The sequence below is a fragment of the Pristis pectinata genome, chromosome 15 (genome assembly GCF_009764475.1).
Source record: "Pristis pectinata isolate sPriPec2 chromosome 15, sPriPec2.1.pri, whole genome shotgun sequence".
NCBI classification, from domain to species: Eukaryota; Metazoa; Chordata; class Chondrichthyes; order Rhinopristiformes; family Pristidae; genus Pristis; species Pristis pectinata.
In genome coordinates this window covers 15,824,274-15,845,356 of record NC_067419.1, presented here as the reverse complement: position 1 = coordinate 15,845,356, position 21,083 = coordinate 15,824,274, and the positions used below count along the sequence as shown (strand labels likewise).

At 43.0% G+C, this 21,083-nt stretch overlaps 1 protein-coding gene across 1 annotated transcript in view; it reads right to left on the bottom strand.

Moving 5' to 3' along the window:
* The window catches only part of LOC127578619 (rho GTPase-activating protein 8-like), a 98,538-nt gene extending 82,233 nt beyond the window's left edge, over positions 1-16,305 (bottom strand). The window contains exon 1 of the mRNA XM_052030796.1: positions 16,239-16,305. The gene's annotated coding sequence lies outside the window, so the exon portion shown is untranslated. The remainder of the gene's footprint in view (positions 1-16,238) is intronic.
* Positions 16,306-21,083: the final 4,778 nt, after the last annotated feature.

Sequence of the window (21,083 nt, the reverse complement as noted above, 5' to 3'; positions counted from 1 at the left end):
TCAAAAATTATTTCACAAGTGTAATTGATATTCAACGGGAGTGCCACTTATTTTTGGAAATGTGAAACTAGGATTTTTACGTTATCAGTGGATTTAGAATGAAGATTAGTAAGGATTAGAGGAGACATGAAGAAATACATTTTCACCCAGTGGGTGGTGAGAGCTTGGAACTTGCTGCCTGAGAGGTGCTTGAGGCAAAAACTCTCATCGTGTTTAAAATGTGCTTGGTTGTGTAGTTGAAGACCTGTGATTAGCTAAGCTACAGACCTCATGCTGGATGGTGGGGTTAGGTTGGATAGCTCCCCCCCCCCCCCCCCCCCCAAACTAACACTGACATGCAAATTGGCTGAATAGTTTCCTCCTTTTGGTTCTATGATTCTGCAGTTGAGATAAAGATCTGACTGAATGGTGAAACAAGTTCAAGGGGCCGTATGATCCGCTCCTGAAGCCATTTTATGAGCATTTCTTGAAGGCCAGGGAAAATTTTCTTCAGAGGACACGCATGACAATTGTTCTGTCACGCTGGCTGATGTCAAACCAGTCTCTCTAGGTCTGTACCCAGAGAATGGTATATTGAACAGTACCGCACAGGAACAGGCCCTCTGGCCAACAATGTCTGTGCCGAACACGATGCCAAATGAAAGTAATTCTCTTCTGCCTGTACGTAATCTGTATCCCTCCATTCCCTGTGTATTCATGTGTCTTTCCAACAGCCTCTAAAACATCACTATTGTGTCTGCTTCCACCACTCCCCCTGCAGTCCATTCCAGGCACCTACCACTCTGTGTAAAAAGAAACTTGGCCCGCACATCTCCTTTAAACATTCCCCCTCTCACCTTAAATACATGTCCCCTGGAAAAAAGGTTCTGACTATCTATCCTATCTTTGCCTCTCATAATCTTATAAACTTCTATCACGTCTCCCCTCAGCCTCTGATGGTCCAGAGAAAACAACCCGACTCCCTTTCTAAAGTATCCACATCTTTCTTGTAGTGCCGTGACTAGGATTTCACACAATACTCAAAGTGTGGCCTAACCAGAGTTTAATATAGCTGCAACATGACTTCCTAACTCTTATACTCAATGCCCTTACCAATGAAGGCAAGCATGCCATATGCCTTCTTTACCATCCTATCTACTTGCCACCTTCAGGGAGCTATGGACTTGTATCCCAAGACGTTTATTTACTCTCAATGTCATCAAATGACTAACTTTTTGTGGTTAAACAATGTAGATTTTTCACTTTTCAAAATTAGGCTTAAGCTGTTACACACAGGAAATGTTTATTGAGTTATTCTCTAGGTCCAATAAAAAGTCCAGAAATTGTTGTTTAACAGCATGCAGAAAGCCAATATTTATTTAGCTGGATTATCAAAGCTAGCCAAAGAAAACAATCATTTTAACATGAACAGAACCTAACACTTAAAACATTTAATTGTTTATGCTGCTCTAAATTTCCTGATTAGATTTCCTGATCATTTTTATACATCAAGTCGGCACCAGATTTTTTTTTAAAAAAAGGGAGAATATATGATACCAAATTTCTTTCTACTTCAAATTGCATTATCCAATCATTTGGTCTAGCTTTGTTTTGATATGGAAACAAGGCTTGGAAACTGTTATTAAATTTCCTTAGTTTCTGCCAACACAACGTTCAATTTTCTACCTTCACATGTAAACTGGCTGCTATTGATTTGCGTCCTCTTTCCACTTAGTTGTTTGGGAACTGTTGTACCAAGTGTTTTGGCATTTCTGTTATTTGATACATCTGTGAAATTTGGAAAAGGGGTTTCCCAATGGCAATCACAATTTACTCATGTATTCTGGAGAAAGGAGAGGGGTCATGGCTGGCGGATCAGGCTAGACTGCACTAATGAATATCCTCCCACCATTATTTGTGGGTAGGAATGTGCTTCCCTGCCTTGGTTGGTGAGATGCAGAGCTACGGCATTTGGTACAAGAATGCCAGCAGCTAACTTGCAGCAGCAGCAATAACAGCCAGTTCTCTCTCATCCACTGTCCGGAGTCCTGGAGCAACAGTGAGGGAAAACCATCTCAAGTTGGAGCCCTGGTAATACTGCTTCTGGAATATTGTGTATTAACAAAGGCTCACCAGACTGATTCCTGGGATGGTAAGTTTGTTGAAAGAGGAGAGATTATGCAGACTGGGCTTACACTCAAACACAGAATGCTGGGAACACTCAGCAGACCGGGCAGCATCAGTGGAAAGAAAAACGAGGTTGATGTTTCAGGACTGAGATCCTTTGTCAGATTTGGAAAATTTAAGAAAACAAGTTAGTTTTAAATTAAAGGGGGGTTAGGGGAGGAATCATAAGGAAAAGGGTTGGGTGGGGGGCGGTGGGGGGTTGGGGAGTGAGGCCAGGGTTACTGTGGTGATAAACTGGTTGCCTGGTTGATGGAAAAATGAGGGCAGTTAAAGAGAACATAAAGGAACATGTATAAGCTCTGAATGCAGGTCAGAACTGGAGGAAATACCCAACTGATTAGGCAGTATTAGTGGAAAGACAAAAACAGTTAATATTGAAAATGGAAAAACCTACAGCAGAACTGACCACTTCTGAAACAGAATGTGAGTAACCTGAATTTGTTGGATTTGGTACTAACTTCAGATGGCTGTAATTTGGGATGAAGTGCTGTTCCTCAGGCTGCGTTGGGTCTTGTTATTGCAGTGCAAAAGGCCACAGATAGATCAAAGTGGTAGTGGGATGGAAAATTACCTCAGGGGTTGCTCTTGCAGACTGAATGCGGATGCTCTACAAAGATGTCATCTAATCTGTGGCTCCTTCAGTGTAGAGGAGACCGTATTGAGAACAGCTAATGAAATACACTAGATTTGAAGAGGTGCAAGTGAATCATTGCTTCACTTGGGCCTATTTTCTCTTGTGTTTAAAAGAGTGAGAGGTGACGTCATTGAAACAAAGTTTTTACAGGGCTTAACAGAGTAGACGTAGAAATGATGTTTCATTTGGCTGGCAATTTAGAACCAGTGGTCACTGTCTTAGAAGAAGAGGTCAGCTGTTCAGGACAGGGGTGAAAAGAAATTTCTTCACTCAGAGGCTAGTACGTTTTTTGAATTCTCTACCCAAGAGGAGGCTCAGTCGCTGAATATACTTAAGACATGGATTGATAGATTTTAAAATATTAAATATATCAGGGGATACTGCCAAACCTGACGGGGGCCAATATCCTTGCAGCCAGGTTTGCTAGGGTGGTTCGGGAGGGTTTAAACTAGTTTGCGAGGAGGATGGGAACCGGAGGAGTAGGTAAGAGGAGGAACGGAATGAGGAAAAGTCAGATCTAACAGGTAGAGAGGAAGGAGAAGCAGAGTCAGGCTATAAAAGTAGTAAGGCAGATGGGCTAAAGTGCATTTATTTAAATGCAAGAAGCATCAGGAATAAGGGAGATGAACTGAGAGCTTGGATAAGTACATGGGACTACGATATTGTGGCTATCACAGAGACATGGCTGACATCAGGGCAGGAATGGATATTGAATATTCCTGGTTTTCAGTGTTATAAAAGGGATAGGGAGGGGGGGGAGAAGAGGAGGAGGGGTGGCGATACTGGTCAGGGACACTATTACAGCTGCAGAAAGGGTGGATAATGTAGAAGGATCCTCTCTAGAGTCAGTATGGGTGGAAGCTAGGAACAAGAAAGAAGCAGTTACTCTATTGGGAGTATTCTATAGGCCCCCCAGTAGCAGCAGGGATACTGAGGAGCAGATTGGGAGGCAGATTTTAGAAAGGTGCAAAAATAACAGGGTTATTATAGTAGGAGACTTCAACTTTCCAAATATTGATTGGCACCTCCTTGGTGCCAAAGGTTTAGACGGGGCGGAGTTTGTTAAGTGTGTGCAGGACTGATTCCTGTCACAGTATGTTGACAGGCCGACTAGAGGAAATACCATATTAGATCTAGTTTTAGGTAATGAACCGGGTCAGGTGACAGATCTATCGGTGGGTGAGCATTTGGGGGACAGTGACCACTGCTCCATAACCTTTAGGATTGTCATGGACAGGGATAGGAGCAAAGAGGACAGGAAGATATTTAATTGGGGAAAGGCAAATTATGAGGCTATAAGGCGAGAACTTGAGAGTGTAAATTGGGATGACATTTTTGAAGGGAAATGTACTATAGAGATGCGGTCGATGTTCAGGGATCTCTTGCAGGATGTTAGGGATAAATTTGTCCCGGTGAGGCAGAGAAGGAATGGCAGGGTGAAGGAACCGTGGGTGACGAGAGGTGGAAAAACTGGTTGGGAAGAAGAAGGCAGCTTACATAAGGTGTAAGCAGCAAGGATCAGACAGTGCTCTTGAAGGATACAGAGTAGCAAAGAGGGAACTTAAGAAGGGGCTGAGGAGAGCGAGAAGGGGACATGAAAAGGCTTTGGCGAGTAGGGTTAAGGAGAATCCCAAGGCTTTTTACTCGTACGTGAAGAGCAGAAGGATGGCTAGAGTAAAGGTAGGTCCGATTAAAGACAAAGGTGGGAAGCTGTGGAAGTGGGTGAGGTTCTCAATGAATACTCCTACACTTTATTGTATAATGGGAATAAATAGATTTTACAGCACAGAAACAGCCACTCGATGGCAGAATTTATGGTCTATGAGCTTCATCTGTTTTGGGACCCCTGCTCTTTGTGATTTTTATAAATGACTTAGATGAGGGTGTGGAAGGATGGGTTAGTAACTTTGCTGATGACATGAGGATTGGTGGTGTTGTGGATAGTGTAGAAGGTTGCTGTAGGTTACAACAGGACGTTGATAGGATGCAGAGCTGGGCTGAGAAGTGGCAGATGGAGTTCAACCCAGAAAAGTGTGAAGTGATACACTTTGGAAGATCGAATTTGAAGGCACAATACAAGGTTAATGGCAGGACTCTTAGCAGCATGGAGGAACAGAGGGATCTTGAGGGTCTAAGAGGGATCTTAGACGAGCTTTTCACTGTACCTCGATACGTGACAATAATAAACCAATACCAATGCCACAGATCCCTCAAGGTTGCCGCACAGGTTGATAGGGTTGTTAAGAAGGCGACTGGTGTGTTAGGCTTCGTAAGTCAGGGTATTGAGTTCAAGAGCCGCGAGGTAATGTTGCAGCTCTATAGAACTCTGGTTAGACCACACTTGGGGTATTGTGTTCAGTTCTGCTCGCCTCATTGTGGAAGGATGTGGAAGCTTTAGAGAGGGTGCAGAGGAGATTTGCCAGGATGCTGCTTGGATTGGAGAGCTGAGCTAGGGCTTTTCTCTTTGGAGAGAAGGAGGATGAGAGGTGACTTGATAGAGGTGTACAAGATGCTAAGAGGCATAGATCAAGTAGACAGAGACTTTGTCCCAGATGAAAATGGCTAACATGGGGGGCATAATTTTAAGGTGATTGGAGGAAGGTATAGGGGGGATGACAGAGGTAAGTTTTTTACACAGAGAGTGGTGGGTGCGCGGAACGCACTGCTGGCAGAGGTTGTGGGGGCAGATACATTAGAGACATTTAAGAGACTCTTAGCCACATGAATGGTAGAAAAATGGAGGGCTATGTGGGAGCGAACGGTTAGATAGAGCAGGATAAAATGTCGGCACAACATCGTGGGCTGAAGGGCCTGTACTGTGCTGTAATGTTCTAAGAATACTTCTCTTCAGTATTCACCAAGGAGCGGGGTCTTGATGATGCTGAGGACAATGTTGGTAAGGGTAATGTTCTAGAGTATGTAGCTATCAAGAGAGAGGATGTGTTGGAGCTGTTAGAAAATATTAGGACAGACAAGTCCCCGGGGCCTGACGGAATATTCCCCAAGCTGCTTCGTGAGGCTAGGGATGAGATTGCTGAACCGTTGGCTAGGATATTTGAGTCCTCGTTGTCCACGGAGATGGTACCGGAGGATTGGAGGGTGGCGAATGTTGTCCCCTTATTCAAAAAAGGTAGTAGGGATGGTCCAGGGAATTACAGACCCGTGAGCCTTATGACTGTGGTGGGTAAACTGCTAGAAAGGATTCTAAGAGGTAGGATCTATGATCATTTAGAGAATCATGGACTGATTAGGGACAGCCAGCATGGATTTGTGAAGGGAAGATCCTGCCTCACTAGCCTGATAGGGTTCTTTGAGGAGGTGAACATGGATTTTAGTAAGGCATTTGACAAGGTTCCGCATGGTAGGCTTCTTCAGAAGGTCAGAGGACAAGGGATCCAGGGAGGCTTGGCCGTGTGGATTCAGAATTAGCTTGCCTGTAGAAAGCAGAGGGTTGTGGTGGAGGGAGTGCATTCGGATTGGAGGGCTGTGACTAGTGGTGTCCCACAAGGATTGGTTCTGGGACCTTTACTTTTTGTGATATTTATTAATGTCTTAGATGAGGGGGTGGAAGGGTGGGTTAGCAAGTTTGCTGATGACACAAAGATCGTTGGTGTTGTGGATAGTGTGGAGGGCTGTCGAAGCTTACAGAGGGATATTGATAGGATGCAGAGCTGGGCTGACAAGTGGCAGATGGAGTTCAATCTGGAGAAGTGTGAAGTGGTACACTTTGGAAGGACAAACTCCAAGGCGGAATACAAGGTAAATGGCAGGATTCTGGGCAGTGTAGAGGAGCAGAGGGATCTGGGGGTTCATATCCACAGATCACTGAAAGTTGCCACACAGGTGGATAGGGTAGTTAAGAAAGCTTATGGGATGTTAGCTTTCATAAGTCGTGGGATCGAGTTTAAGAGCCGCGAAGTAATGATGCAGCTTTACGAAACTCTGGTTAGACCACACTTAGAGTACTGTGTCCAGTTCTGGTCGTCTCATTATAGGAAGGATGTGGAGGCATTGGAAAGGGTGCAGAGGAGATTTACCAGGATGCTGCCTGGATTAGAGAGTATGGATTATGAGGAGAGACTAAGGGAGCTAGGGCTTTACACATTGGAGAGAGGGAGGATGAGGGGAGACATGATAGAGGTGTGCAAAATATTAAGAGGAATAGATAGAGTGGACAGCCAGTGCCTCTTTCCCAGGGCACCAATGTTCAATACAAGAGGGCATGGCTTTAAAGTAATGGGTGGGAAGTTCAAGGGAGATGTCAGAGGGAGGTTTCTCACCCAGAGAGTGGTTGGTGCATGGAATGCGCTGCCTGGGGTGGTGGTGGAGGCTGATATGTTGGTCAAGTTCAAGAGATTGTTAGATAAGCATATGGAGGAATTTGAGACAGAGGGATATATGGGAGGAAGGGGTTAGATAGTCTTACGAGTGGTTTGAAGGGCGGCACAACATGGTGGGCCGAAGGGCCTGTATTGTGCTGTGCATCTAAATATGAGTCAGTGACTTGAAGTGATGCTGAGGCGAAAGATCAGCCATGATCTTACTGAATGTGCCAAAATCCACGATGTGCCAAAATACCTACTCTTGCTTTTAGTTCTTGTGTCTTGATGTAGCAGTGGAATGAATTGGTATGCAATGCACAGTGGTGTTGCTACTGCAATGCAGGAGCAAGGTTCAATGACTGGGCAACAATATTGTGCCTGTTGTATTCTGCCTCTTCAAATTCCTTCCATTGAGAGCACTGGTATCAATTCATGGTAGTGATATGCATGAAGAAATGTTCAGTTCTGGCTCCATATTAAGTTATTTCTAACAAAAGTTAATTTCTGAAAAAAACTGCTGGCAATGCTTAGTTTGGACTGTAGGAAGAACTGATTAAACCCCAGAGCCGGCCAATTTCCCAAAAGTTGGCTTCTTCCGGAAAATTAGCACCTCTGGGTGGGCCAGTCAGCATTTGCTTAGTAAGGTTGGTCCACAGGTAGGAAAATCTTTCTGGGACCGGATGTCCTGGAACAGAAGCATCCTGGGTTATTTTTGTGGATTCTTGAGAAGCCCAGCCCTAGAAATAATTACCACGTAGTCTACTCTTCAGTTGAATGGCCAGTCGATGCTCCATCTGGATGTGGTCCAAGCTGGGAATTAGAGGACCCGATTGCATGTTAAAATGTTTTTTACGGTTGGTGATGGGTGCTCTGACTGCCCAGCAGTAAGACATTGGGAAGATGGATTTGCTAGATTATTGGTGGGAAAGCAGAAATCTCCCCTTGTACTTCTGACAGCCCACCACCACGTTACATTGGGCAGAGACATCAAAGCTGCCTTTAGAATGTAGGCCCTGAAACTCTGCAAGCATCTTAGCTGAGAAATATGAACAACCATTTGGAGAATACCATAACTTTTGATTAAAACCTCACTGTTAAGTAGCTTTTAATCTTTTTTTGTTTATGGTTTCTCCCCTTCTTTCCCAAAGATGCCAACTCTGGCTCACTGAAGTGGTCATCCGACAGCTATCAAACGTGGTGAGAGTTGGTAGCATTTTCAGTTCTGGCTGAGCAAACAGTCCTTCCAGATACACTCATCCTTACGCAGCCTCCAGCTCTGGACACCAGGGATCCAAGCAAGAAAGTGAGCCCTAACTGAGCATAGTTAAATGGTACAAGGCAGCACAGTGGCACAGTTAGTGGAGCTGCAGCCTCACAGATCCAGTGACCCAGGTTTAGTCCTGACCTTTGCTCTCGGTGTGGAATTTGCACAATCTCCCTGTGACCACATAGGTTTCCACCAGCTATTCCAATTGCATCCCGCATTCCAAAGTTGTGTGGGTTGGTAGGTTAATTTGCCACTGTAAATTCACACTAGTGTGCAGGTGAGTGTTAGAATCTGGAGGGAGTTGTGGGGAGAAGAGATTGCAGGAAAAATTAGTGGGGAATGGAACTGCTCTGTGAGCAGCATAGCCTGGATGGACTGAAGTGGCTTCTACCTTGTAAGTGAATATGATTTCCCCCTTTACCAGTCCGAAGGGACTGAGGACATTTTCATAAACTGAAATTTTACCCCAGTTAAAATCAGCAACCAAGCCTTGCTTTAAAAATTAGTCCTGGGAATTTATGGTCCACGGACTTATCCACTCACCAAGCGAGGTACCAAATCAACTTGAGATGTATCACGGCCCGTAGGTGAAAGTCTCAAGTTACTTGAAGTCAATGTCTGGGAGAATCTTAGTTTTATTCAAAGCAAATTTTGTTTATTGTTTAGCTCCTGCGCTGCAGGAAGTGTAGAGTCAAGCAGTGCACATGCCCATCAAGCATCTTTTTATTTGTAGAAACATTAAGACAATTTTAATGATGTCTAGAAACATTCTGATTAAGTATTCATGGAGTAAAATATTTGAGCAGTTAGCTATTGGCGCACTTCCCAGAATGTAATTGCAGTCCCAGTTACGCATTCATTTTAACTCATGGTCTGTTACATTGCAACGCTGACTCAAGTTAGTGTGTATTTATCAGGCATCGTAATGAGATGCCATAAATATGTTCTTTTGTTTTGTGTGCAAAGTAATGCACACTGCTTCTTGCCTTGGGAACAAGTCTCTTAAAAAATAAATAGTTTACGACAAGAGTAGACTTCAATTTGGAAGTGCTTAAAACATGAGCATTCTTTTTATTCTTCCCAATTTTCTCCTCCTCTGTCAGGAAATCACAGCTGGGGGTATGGTTTCCATGGGCACCAGCAGGCAAGTTGTTATTCTTCCCGTTGAAGTTCAGACAGTCAGCATCTGCAGGCTGCAATTTATGACCAAAACCTAATCTTGTCTTTCGTCCATTTCCCTGACCTCAGCACATCATTTTTCAGCACAGCAATCAGAAACAGAAACACTGGCAGATTGATTTTTCCACTCCTTGAACCTGGAGCCCCACTGTAACCCCAGCTACAAACCGGGAAAGAAGCCTGGAACCTCTGTGTTCACAGTATCCTCTCCAGCCCTACACACCCCCATCTTCATTAAACATTGTTTCCGAACACACAGGATGAACAAACTGCCTCTGAGTCTTTACCATTTCTGATCCGTAAATGTAGCTGCAGAATGTGATTCCAGCTCAGCAGGCTGGACCCTGGCTTTTTGTGCTGGATGTGACCTACATTTGAAATGCAAGAGAGTGCCATTCATTTGACTGGGAATAATTTCCAACTGATTGAAAATCAGAACCATTCATCTCTAAGGCATCTTCTTGCCTCTAAAGAGCCATTCTACCTGTTAACCACAACAGTGAGCTAAAGCCTGAGCCCTCTTGGGATTTTGGATTGATGATTTTCATTCTGTTTATGGAACTGCTTATAAAAGGAGCATGATTTTATTTCAAACATTCATATTTTATTTGATATTTAAACATCTCGCTCTCTCTCTTTTCCCTCCCTCCCTCCTGCTCCCACCCCCAAGAACTGGCATTTGCATCTGTTACCCCATGATAGGATAAGGAAATGAAGTTCTTTCCCTTATTAATAGCATTCAGCTTTCTTCAAATGTGAGTACAGTGTGCTGCTGAGCTAGAATCACAGAACATCATGGGGTGTGAGATTATATACTGTATAGGCTCAGATGATCATGATTTGGATTTGTTTAACATAATCCTGTGTGTTGAGTTTTAATCTGGTGTTAAATTACTAGTCACAATGTGCTTGATGTCGTTAAATTATTTGGTTCATAATGCTTTGTAATTGAAGTTCCTCACTCAGATTAGGTAGAAATAAGAAAAGTGATAGCAATTGATGTGATTGTAATACAGTTCAGTAGTCAGAGTGCATGAGTATTAATCAAGCGCAGCGTATAAAGCATCATAAAAGTGGATTTTGTTCTAAGTGAAATCATCCATTTCAACATATTGCATATTTATATAGAATTCACAGCACAAAATAGGCCATCCAGTTTGTAATTTATTCTGATGTTAATATTCCATAAAAACCACTTCACACTAATTACCTTTAGCTTTGTTTCCCATTAAATGTGCCAGTACTTTTCCCTTCAACCACACTAGAAGATGGTGATAATGGTGAGTGTGTGAACTCACGACAGTTCTGAGAAAAGTTTCTTACAGAGTTCTTTATTTGATCTATCATTGGCTTGTTTGTATTTATTGTTCTGGACTTGGCCTCTATTTCTCCAAATCTGCCTTTAATAATTTTAAAAATGTTTCCTTTTGTAGAGGGTAAAACACAGCCTGCTCATTACTTCTCTTCGGTTCCAGTGCCTTTGTAAATCTTTTCCATGCTTTCTCCAGTACTTTGTAGTATAGATACCAAGGCTTAGAAAATTTTCAATAAAAATAGAAAATGCTGGTAACACTAAGCAGGCCAGAATTAACACTTAAGGTCAAAGACTCTGTCAGAATTGAGAGGAAAAAGAAAGCAGATTTCTGGTATCTGCATTTTGATTTTCATCCACCTTCAGAAATCCTTTAATGCTCTACAAGGCACATTAGTTGAGCGAGTGTTGGGTCATTGAAGGTTGGAGTACTGAGGGAAGAGGCTTCATGGGTCGGGGCATTTGGAGTAAGGACACAGTCGAGTGGTTGTGGGGTAGATGTTGTCAGAGGCACAATCAGGCTTGGGCAGTGGTGGGGGGAAAATTGCATGGACAAAGTGGTTGGGGAAGGGCATGAATAATTTCAGCAATGATTTGTGTTTGAGTTCTTTAGCATAGCATGATTTTGAACACTAGATAATTTCTGCTCCTAGAGTCATACACTTCACTTCAACCTGTAGTCAGTTCCTTCACTAAAGCACATTTTTAACTTGTTACACTGCACTCTTTTTATTTGATGTTAGCACAGCTGGCAGGATTCTTCACTAACATTAATATTGGAACAAGATTTAGGTGGGTGTGAGTGAACTCCTGTTTATTCTTTCCAATAAATATTGTACTGGGAAGAAGACCATGTGGGAGTTATCAGAGTAACTATGATATCTGCTTGCAAACTCAGTCTGTAGCCAGAGCTCAGTTTCTAGCATTAAACAGGAGCATTCTGTCTATGGAAGATAATTAAATTCAAAATAACCTCTTGCATCAAAATTTCAAACAAATCTTTGGCTTCAGTCAATTTTTTGTTTTATGAAACAGTATCTTGCTAACTCATTCATTTCAAACTCACTTACTATAAACCTCGACTAGATAGGAAGTCCATTTCACTATAAACAGTGTAACTCCCTTTTAACGCTTGTTCTTGCTGATCAAAGAATAACAGATAGTGATACATAGATTGAAGGTTTGAATATGTTCAGAATATTCAAAGTCACTCTGATATTAGCAATCCCCATGTGTATTTCTGGCAGTCATTTACTTGACAATGATGAATAATCACAGTTGTTGGAAAATAGGTACTTGTGTTGCAGTGATCTCAGACTGTGGTTTTACCCGGTTCCTCCTCGGACAGCAAGGTCAACTAAAAATTAGTGGGTGCTCTTAAGGATGCATCAGTTAGATGGTTCTTGTGGCCCAGTGAGGATTTTCTTCAAGAGGGGTGGCACAGCTAGTGAGTTGCTGTCTCACAGCTCTAGAGACCCAGCTTCAATCCTGACCTCCAGTGCTGTCTGTTTAGGGTTTATGTGTTCTCCCTGTGATGACATGTGTTTCCATTTCCTCCCACATCCCAACAATTTCAAGTTGGTAGGTTAACTGACCACTTGGTATATAGGTGCATGGTAGAATCTAGGGGGAATTGATGGGAATGTGGGAAGAATAAAATGGGATTAGTGTAAATGCATGCTTGATGATTGGTGTGGACTGTTGATTTGTTTCTGTGCTCGATGGCTCTTTGACTGTGTGGCCTGATGCTGGAAGATTCATCAGCTCCAAGGTGTTGTGAACAAATCTGGCACACTCCAGTCCTATCCTTCACGTTTTCCACTAATGTGGGAGCTAGGTAATCCTGGGGCTGGAGAAGGGCCAGAGTGTTACAAGCTGGAGAGACCTAGGAGTCAGTGGGGTTTGGGGTGGATTGATGGGCCAGGGTGAGGACTAGTTGGAATTGGCTCACCTTGGTATTGGGGGCAGACAAAATTTGTAATTGGGATTAGACTTCATAATAGATGAGTATGCTAAGGAGCTGGGGAAGAGATTGGTGGGTGCTAAGAACACAGATAATGACTTTGTATAACTCCTTCCATCCCCGATTTCCAATCATGATTATCTGCCATTGAAATTGGATTGAGTTACCTCACTAAATCTGTATCAGAGGACAGATAGAGGGCTGGTGGGCTTCAAATAGAAAAAGGCTGCAATGAAATTGAGCTTTTCTTGCTCTTTCAAAGCACTTTACAGACATCAGTAACTTCTGAAATGGACCCATTGTTGGGAGTGTCAGAAACTCAGCAGCCAGTTTGTGGACAATGAGCTCTTGCAAACAGGATGAGATGAGGCTAGATAATCTGTCTCTTTGGTGACATGATTGCCAGATGAGTTTTGGCTGGGATGTGCTGCTCTTTTGAAAAGTGGTATAAGGCCTGTAACACCCGAGAAACCAGATGGGTATTGGCTTAATGCCTCATCAGAGAGAAGGCATGTCCAATGGTGGTATTAACCCCCCAGTAAGTACTGAAATGTTAAGTCCAGGTCCTTTCTTCGAGGTTACAGTGCTACCAACTGAGCCACAAGTGATGGTGGCAGCAGGATGTAATGTCTTATACAGTCATTGAGCAACACAGCAGGGATGCAGGCCCTTTGGCCTAATCAGTCCATGCTGACCATGGTGCCCACCCAGCTAGTCCTAATTTCCTGCATTCAGCCCATATCCCTCCTAAGCCCCCCCCTCTCTATGTACCTATCCAAGTGCTTCTTAAATTATACAATGATATCTGCCTCAACCACTTCCTCTGGCAGCTCACTCCATATATTAAACTACCTTGTCGGTTTAGGAGGAGTACACTTACTATGATTGTCCTGTAAAGTGAATACTGAAAGCTCTGCTTTTATTGTGAGCACCTTCTTTTTAAAGGTCATTGATTAATCTTTGGTACCTAAGGTCTGTATTCGGGATCATACAACTGGTGCAGTTTGTATCTTCAATAGACATTAAATATTTCAGACAGGAGTTAGAGGCGACTAAAGTCAATGTGGTGTCTAGACCACTCCTAACACAGGAAGTGAAATTGAGCAGTCTTTGCCAGTTCTATATAGGGAGAGACAGCCATGATTTGAATGTCTCATCAATAAAACCAGTAAGGTTTAAACTGGAAATTGTTGTACCTTGATACTTTGGAGTAGTTTTATCATGCCAGAACAGAGGGACTGTGTTGGGGCTGGACAGGTGAAGGTTGAATTTTTAAAGATTGTAAGTTGACCACTAGCTTGTGCATTTCTCATTTACCTGGCCCAGGTTTGTGGTCAGCCAAGTAACGTTGCTCAAGAGGTGGTTTAGTGGTTATAATATTTAAATAAGACTCAATGGCTTCGGAACCAGTTTAGGCAACCCAGCATGTAAAGGAAGGCAGGAGCTGCCAGAGGCAGCAGGTACTTGCCTTTCGGCACTGCTGGAGGGTAGGCGGATCAGGGTGATCTCCCACCTGACTCTTGGAACAAGCCTGTGCTCAGCTGACTGTCCTGCTGCCTTGGCCAGCTTCCTTCTATGATTCCCAGAAACCAAAATCCTGAGTTCTCCACACCCTCCTCCCGAATTTCCCTTGCCTCCCTCCTTGTGCGTAGGCCAATCAAGCCTGCTTTGCCATTCAATAAGATCATGGCTAATCTGATCTTGACCTCAACACCCACTTTCCAGTGGGCTGCTTTAACATGTTTAATGGAGGATTCTGGTGCCATATGACTCTGTTGTAGTTTAAGTATCTATCAACTGCTGGCTTTAATGTATCCAATGACTCCACAGTTCCCTGACGTGGAGAATTCCAAAGATTCATTACATTCTGAGGAAAGAAATTCCTTCCCACCCCCATCTAAAATGGGTGACCCTTTATTCTGAAACTTTGCCCTTTGGTTCCACTTACCCTACTAGGGGAAACATTCTCCTAGCACCCACCCTGTCTACCCCCTTCAGAATCTTGTGTGTGTTTCAATTAGATCATAACTCATTCTTCTAAACTCCGAGTATAGGTCCAATCATGTCAACTCTTCATTTGTCAACCCCTTCATTCTGAGAATCAACCTTTTGAATGTTCTCTGCATAGCCTCCAATGCAGGTCTATCCTTCCCTAAATATAGAGACCAAAACTGTGTGTGTGTTCCTCACCTACACCCTATAATTTTGCATCAAAACTTCCCTACTTTCATATTGTTTACCAGCCGTAATAAAGGCCAATGTTCCACTTGCTTTCCTAGTTACTTGCTACCTGACTGCTAACTTGTTGTGTTTCATGCACTAGGAGCCTTGAACCCATTGTACGAGAAAGTTTGCAGTCTCTGCCCTCCCTGCATGGGATCCAATCTCCATCACTTTCCACCATGGTCCTTGCTCATTGCCCTGCCCAATAGCTCCACCCTACCACCCCAAAACCTCTTGATGACTGGGACATCCTCATTGACCCCCCAGTGGCTGCTTTGTACCACTGTTTTTTCTACGCACAAGTCAGACAGCCTTCAATCTGGTTACCCACCGGGCAGGAAGCAGAATGCAAATATTATGATGAGGTCCTGCCATTTAGTTCAGCAAGCCCTCTGTGTTCCCAACACTCTGGGTTTCCCAACACCTGACAGCATCCATGCTCACATCCGCCTTCCCGCAAAATCAGGGTCATTAGAAATGTCCTCATAATACCAGTAATATACAATCAGAGCAAGGTCTCTTTAATATCGATACATTAAACAACCAAAAAGGTTCATTTTCTTAAAATCATTGCTCTAATTCCCAAAATAAAGATCAGAAATCAGATACTGTAACGAAAGATTTTAGCAAATGCAACTAGCCTGGCTACAAGTCTTAAATATCTCTTTCTGCGGCCACTTATAGACCAGTGCACATCTATAACATAAAGCTGGCAGGAATCAGCTTCAAGCTCTCAGTCTAGTAATCAAGAGGGAGTATTACTAGGTCGCTGGTAGGTCATGCATTAATGATTAACAATTCTACAAATGCAACCTTTGCAATGACATCAGTGCTGTGTAAGTTGCTGAGAAAGAATGGGAAATGTTGGGAAAACATTCCAATATTTCATGTCATTAATTATCTTTAATGTCAATGTTTTACAAATATTAATTATCAAAAATTGTAGCTGAAGATGAAGTAGCTTTCAAAAATCCAATGGGCTGCTTTAACATGTTTAATATAGAATTATGGTACCATGTGATCTTAGATCTACTCTGGCTATCATGAAACAAATTCTGTACTTCATTATATTCAAAGTATTTATTCTTGATCTGTACCTTCCACTGAAGCTCCCTCCTTCTCTTTTAATAGCCAAAACATTCCAACTGCTAATAAATTAAAATAACTTCTACCTTGGTTGATTGATGTACAGTTGAGTGAGCAGCCAAAAGTACCATGTCTTCATTGGTTGAGCATCATGTGGATGAGTGCTGTTCTCCACTGTTTCTCTTAGTGCAAGGTCCAATATCAGTCTCTTCACTTCCTGATTCAGTGATATGGGATTCTTGATGCAGCAAGCTTTTAAGAACTGCTTTACTGGTCAAAGTACAACTTAATTTTATGGAGAACAGTTCTTTTATAACTCAATTAGACAAATTTCAATTGATGTTTTCTCCTTTCACACGCTATTTATTCTTTTGCTATTTGATCAATACTAATTATTTCCCAGGTTATGTTACAAGTAGATTCTGCAAAGAGTACGGATATTTTATCACAGTTCCATTGCATTCACAAATTAGTTGGACTTACTACAATGTTTGTTTAACTTTAAAGTGTATTTGGATCAACAGCATCTATTTCTGATTTAAAGTCTAAGTTTTCTTATGCATTGATTACCAATATGAATATTTTCTACAAGCATCAAATTAAATGTTTGTCTAATTTGTATACTGATTTTTCAAAGGTCCTGGGAATCTGATGTTATGAGTTGTCCATTTTTACAGATTGCACATACTTATATTTTTGAAATATCTTTTGTAGTTATGTTCACCTCTCTGAGATATGGTGGAATATTTCCCAGATGGCCTGCCTGATTTGGTCCTAAGTCTATGGAATATTGTCTTATATCACAAACAAAATAAAGTTAGTACATCGGTTCCATGCCTGATGGCTTTCTGACAGCATTGTTGTAAATAATTCTAGCAAACCAAAAATATTTAATTATAACAAACAACCTGCTGGAAGAACTTGGCAGGTTGAGCAGCATCGAGTTGGGGGGAGGGGAGGAATTGTCAACTTTCTGGGTCGAAATCTTGCATCAGGACCAAGTGGAGAGGTGAGATGGCCAGTATAATGAGGAGAGGGGGAGCGGTGAGATGGCCAGTATAATGAGGAGAGGGAGAGCGGTGAGATGGCCAGTATAATGAGGAGAGGGGGAGCGGTGAGATGGCCAGTATAATGAGGAGAGGGGGAGCGGTGAGATGGCCAGTATAATGAGGAGAGGGGGAGCGGTGAGATGGCCAGTATAATGAGGAGAGGGGGAGCGGTGAGATGGCCAGTATAATGAGGAGAGGGGGAGCGGTGAGATGGCCAGTATAATGAGGAGAGGGGGAGCGGTGAGACAGAAACCCGAGGTGATTGGTGGACTGGGGGTGAAAGCTGATGGGCAGGTTGCACCAGGTAGGGGAGGGGAGAGGGGAGACAGGGATAGGTTGATGATAGATGGAGGCAGACAAAGAAGGGAAAAATGGGAGGCAGATGGTGGGGGGGGGGAGTGTGAAGGTTGGAGACAACTGCTGGAGGGTGATAAGCAGGAATACAAAGGGTGACCAGTGCTGAAATCTGATGATGAGGTGGTAACGGGAACCATTAGGGGAGAGGTGAACAACAGATAGTACCAGAACCAGATGAGGTGTGGGGGAGGGGGTGAACTGTGGGGGTGGGAAAAGAGACGTTGCATGCCCTTTCAAGTTCTTCTCATTCCCACACTGACCTGCCTATCCTTGGCCTTCTCCGCCGCCAGGGTGAGGCCCAAAGCAAACTAGTGGAACAGAACCTCGCATTCCACCTGGGTAGTCCCCCTTCCCCCTCCCCCCCCCCCACTCATCCCATTTTTCTCCCTTTTCCCATTTCCCCCCCCACCCCTCCCCACTGGTTCCACTCACCCAAAACACACACAATTCACCCACATGCCCCCCCCCCACACCAAAATCTTGCTCTAGTTACATTTGTTGTTCACCTCTCCCCTAATGGTTCCTGTTATCACCTCTTTTACTTATCAGATTCCAGTACTGGTTGCCCTTTGTGTTCCTGCTCATCACCGTCCAGCAGCTGTTTCCAAAGTTCACCCTCCCCACCCCAATCTCGCTCTCGTTCTTTTTTCCTCTGTCTGCCTCCCATCTATCATCCACCTGCCACTATCTCCCCACTCCACCTCCCCTCCTCTCCCTTACCTGGTGCAACCTGCCCATCATCTTTCACTCCAGTCCACTGATCACCTCGGGCTCCTGTCTCATCACTTCCCTTCTCTGTACTGGCCATCTCTGCTCTCCACTCTCAGTCCTGATGCAGGGTTTCAACCCGAACTGTCGAGAGTTCCTTCCCCCGCCCCACAGATGCTGCTCGACCTGCTGAGCTCTTCCAGCAGATTGTTTGTTGCTCCAGATTCCAGCATCTGTAGTCTCTTGTATCTCTAATGATTAATTATAGTCTGCTGTGTCATCAGGATTTGGTGAACAGAACAGCAAATAACAGAACAGTACCTTTCACGTGGATGAATGTGACTTGTGTTTCTCTCAGTTGGTCTAGAAATGCAGTTTCCTCTACTATTCAAAGCACTGTTCCTTATTACATTTTCTAAGACTAAATCTGCTTTCACATTCTCTGTGTTCTCAACCTTTCAAGTCCTGACATGAGTAAAAGTTGCCAAGTTTTGGAATGCTGTGCAGTTGTTAGCGATAGATGGTAAAATGGGAAGATGTTAAATCACTGTCCAAAAACAAAAAAAAATTACAGATGCTGGAGATCTGAAGTAAAAATGGAAAATACTGGAGATACCCAGCAGTCCAGGCAGTCTCTGTGAAGAGAGAAACAGAGTTGACAAGTTGATGACCTTCCATTTGATGAAAGATCATTGGCCTAAAACATTAATTTGGTTATTTGTTATCCATTCACTATTCTGGACAGAGAATCAAGTCGTAAGGCCTTTGAACAAAGTTCTATTGAAAGAATCTAGCCTGTTGCAAACCTCCTTCATACACAAGTCCCTTTTAATTTTAACACTTGGGTACAAATAATTCACAGATGTCAAAGATTAACTGGAATCAGTTGAAGCATCCAGAATATTTCAATTCAGAGTAAGGGTATAGTATGCCTTTGGAGTGCATTATATACCTCTGCGACCATAATTATTTATCTCTAGTGGAATTCCCATTGTAGAACCTGATGCAGTTATGGGAGAAATGTAGTCAAATAAAAAGCACAATCTTTAATGTAATTACAAAACTGGGCACAAACACTATAATGGGTGAGCCTCGTGTCATTAACTGTTCTAAATGACATTAACGTTTGAACACCAGCCTTCGACTATACAAGTAAGCTACTGAGTGAATGACTTAACAGTTTCTCTTCCAAAGTCATTGAAGAGGAAATGAGAGCTTGAAATCCTGAATTAACCTTTCTGCTTTCACTAAATTTCTTCTTCCTTCAGCAAGCTAACATTCTCAACCTAGCCCTGAATTTACATCATTCTCTGCACTTTCATCAGTCTCCCTCATTCACACCAATTGTATCCATGAGACCCTATTTTTTTTACAAAGCTAATGATCACTCAGCTTCCGTTCCTGGCCCCATGATGATACTGTGAATGGGTCCACCTGTCCTTCTCAGGTCCAATCCACCTCTTGTTCAAGTCTGCTGTCATCACACCATCCTCACAAAGAAAAAGTTACTTTGATGCCTTTGCCCTTGCAATGTACAGGCTTTCTCCAGCTTCCCTTTCCAATTATGTGGAAGGTTTGTCCCTTCCCAGATCTGTGCCCATGTTTCTTGTACCTGCACATTTCAACCTCTCCTGTCTGATTTACAGACTTTCTTTACCATCAGAACAGATCTAATCAAAACCACAATGATCTCCTCGGTGATAGGTGCATGTGTTGCTTCTAGTCCTTTCAAATGCTTTCCATCTTGATTGATGTGATATTGTCTTTCTCCAGCATCTATTTTCCTTTGTCCATCTGAATGGGATTTCCACTGGTTGGAGTCCCCCAAGGATTTATCCTTTTCTTCCTCTTATTTCTCATTTACATGTTTATTTTTGGTGGCATTATTCAAAAAGACAGTGCTAAGATGTTAGTGCGCACTATGACACATGGCTTTATCTCCCCTACCACCTCATTCATTGCCTTAGTCATTGTCAGAATAATTTGTCTGAGATCCAATTATGGAAGAGCATTCAGTGTTTAATCTTTCCATTAAACACTGGGTGGTCTGAACCCATTGATTTTGGCCTCTCTCGCAATATCTGTTCCATCATCACTGCTGCATCCTCTGTCCTGGTCACCTTTTTAAGATGACCAGTATTCCTGTACTTTTAGACCTGAACTGAGCTTTTTGACCTTACAAAAAAATCTACTTCCACCTCCATAAAATTCTGTCTCTCTGTCCCAGTTCTACTGCTGAAGAAACCATCACCCATACTTTAGTCAGCTTCAGATTTGACTATTACAGTTGCTCTCCATCTTTGATCTTTCATAAATCTGAGCTCATCTAAAATTTGTTTCCTGTACTCTAATCTGCACTAATTCGGCATGCCTATCAATTGTGCACCCTAACTTCCTTTAGCTCCCAAACCATCAATTTTCATTTTATTAGGGAGGCTTGGATTTTTTTAGATTCTAATAGGCTTTATCTGGAGGTGTGGCAAACTTAATTTTCTCATCCTTGGGTTCAAATCCCTCCAGTGTACTCGCTCTGTACTTCAGTTACCTTCTCCAGCTCTATAATATTCCAAAAATTCTGTAGTGCTCCAGCTCCAGTCTCTTGCACATCCACCACTTGTCTGCCATTGATGGCCATGTCTTCAGCCTTATAGGCCCAAACATTGGATTCTCTCCCTCGATCTCTCCACCTCTCTTCCTCCCTCCCTTTCTTCTTTTAAGGTCTGCCTTGAAACTCACCATTTTGATGAAGTGTTTAAAGTCCATCTTTCTTTGCTCATAGGCAAATTGTGTCTATTATAGTGAATCTCCTTGGGGACC